Source organism: Microtus ochrogaster, chromosome 10, assembly GCF_000317375.1.
Source record: "Microtus ochrogaster isolate Prairie Vole_2 chromosome 10, MicOch1.0, whole genome shotgun sequence".
In the NCBI taxonomy this organism is placed as follows: Eukaryota; Metazoa; Chordata; class Mammalia; order Rodentia; family Cricetidae; genus Microtus; species Microtus ochrogaster.
The window spans coordinates 28,835,310-28,837,454 of NC_022016.1; the positions used below are offsets into that span (position 1 = coordinate 28,835,310).

A 2,145-nucleotide genomic window follows, 5' to 3' on the forward strand; every position below is an offset into this window, starting at 1 on the left:
TTTTTTGAGGGGTGCAATGAACTTTATTGATGGTATTCAAGAGAGTAGGGCTCCCTAAGCCCCCTCCTGCTATTCTGGGGGTCTGGGATGGAAACTGTAAGGGAGATGCTCAGTGTCAAGGGTTAGTTAGGACAGGGACTGCTCAGCAGCCGAGGACCTCTCTCTTGCTGTGTCCTTGCTGGGATGGGTGGTCCAGGGCGGGCTTCTTACTCCTTGGAGGCCATGAGGTCCACCACTCTGTTGCTGTAGCCGAATTCATTGTCTTACCAGGAAATGAGCTTTACAAAGTTGTCATTGAGAGCAATGCCAGCCCAGCATCGAAGGTGGAAGAGTGGGAGTCACTGTTAAAGTCAGAGGAGACGACCTGGTCCTCAGTGTAGCCCAGGATGCCCTTTAGTGGGCCCTCGGATGCCTGCTTCACCACCTTCTTGATGTCATCATACTTGGCAGCTTTCTCCAGGCGGCATGTCAGATCCACGATGGACACATTGGGGGTAGGAACGCAGAAGGCCATGCCCGTGAGCTTCCCGTTCAGCTCTGGGATGACTTTGCCCACAGCCTTGGCAGCGCCAGTGGACACAGGGATGATGTTCTGGGCAGCACCACGGCCATCTCGCCACAGCTTCCCAGAGGGGCCATCCACAGTCTTCTGGGTGGCCGTGATGGCATGGACTGTTGTCATGAGTCCTTCCACGATGCCAAAGTTGTCATGGATGACCTTGGCCAAGGGGGCTAAGCAGTTGGTGGTGCAGGAAGCGTTGCTGACAATCTTGAGGGAATTGTCATACTTATCATGGTTTACACCCATCACAAACATGGGGGCATCGACAGAAGGGGCAGAGATGATGACCCTCTTGGCCCCACCCTTCAAGTGGGCCCCAGCCTTCTCCATGGTGGTGAAGACACCGGTAGACTCCACAACATACTCGGCGCCGGCATCCCCCCATTTGATGTTGGCAGGATCTCGCTCCTGGAAGATGGTGATGGCCTTCCCATTGATGACAAGCTTCCCATTCTCAACCTTAACTGCGCCTTTGAACTTGCCATGGGTGGAGTCATACTGGAACATGTAGACCATGTAGTTGAGGTCGATGAAAGGGTCATTGATGGTAACAACCTCCACTTTGCCAGAATTGAAGGCAGCCCTGGTAACCAGGCGTCCAATACGGCCAAATTCGTTCACTCCGACCTTCACCATAGTGTCTCTGGAACGAGGCTGGCACTGCACGAAAAGAAGCGGCTGTCTCTAGAACAGGGAGGAGCAGAGAGCCTGATTGCCTCATTTCTGACCCAGCTGTCCAAGATGTTGCACGTTGCTGGAGGCAAGCATTCATTTCATACTCTTGAAAAGAATTTTTTTTTGAGGATTAACGGAAGACCAGAAGTTTTAGAATTTTCTATATGGTCCTTCCGTGCTACTTGACTAACACTGACAAAACCCCAAACCAAACAAAACCAAAACAAACAAAACCTAAGAAAACCCAACCACCTTTTCCCTTTAGGAAAAGTCTGGACTTAGTGTTCCTTACACTCTGTAAGGCTGACTATAAAGGCTTCCACATCCTGCTACGATTGTAGCCTTCTTGAAAGAAACGAAGCGGCAACATGAACTTAGTTCCTTTATCTCCAGAGTGACTCCAAGTCCCGATTTCTGCCGTCTTCCCTCTCTGCCTTTTTAATGCACTTATCGTTGCTCTGCCTGGCATTCCCCTATAGGAAAGATTGAATTTAACAAATGTACACCAAGAATGATAGCTGACATTAATTCAATGAGCAGGAGGTTAAATCCAATAATAATTCCTGAGGTAATGGAGATGGGTATGGTATGCAGAGCTCTGAAGAGTCAAAGAGATTAACTTGAGCCCACGCTACTCCTTTGGCCATGTAGCCACTAGGAAATGACAAAGCACTTTAAAGCAGGGTACTGCTGGAGCCTAAAGATTTATTTTTAAAAAGCGAACAAAGCATCACAGTCAAGCTGATGCAATCATTTGGCAATCCAGTGAGCTGTTAGGCTTAAGTAAAGGAAGGCATTAGCTAAATACAATGTGGAATGAACACATTAATTGGCAAAGCTGCTATCTATCCCTAAATGTGAATAAAGTATTGAATGATTTTTAACTCAGATGGATGTTAAAATCTGTA

The 2,145-nt window shown here is 48.2% G+C and overlaps 1 pseudogene; it reads right to left on the reverse strand.

The window, feature by feature from the left end:
* Positions 1–265: 265 nt before the first annotated feature.
* Positions 266–1,198, reverse strand: LOC102000053 (annotated as a pseudogene).
* Positions 1,199–2,145: the final 947 nt, after the last annotated feature.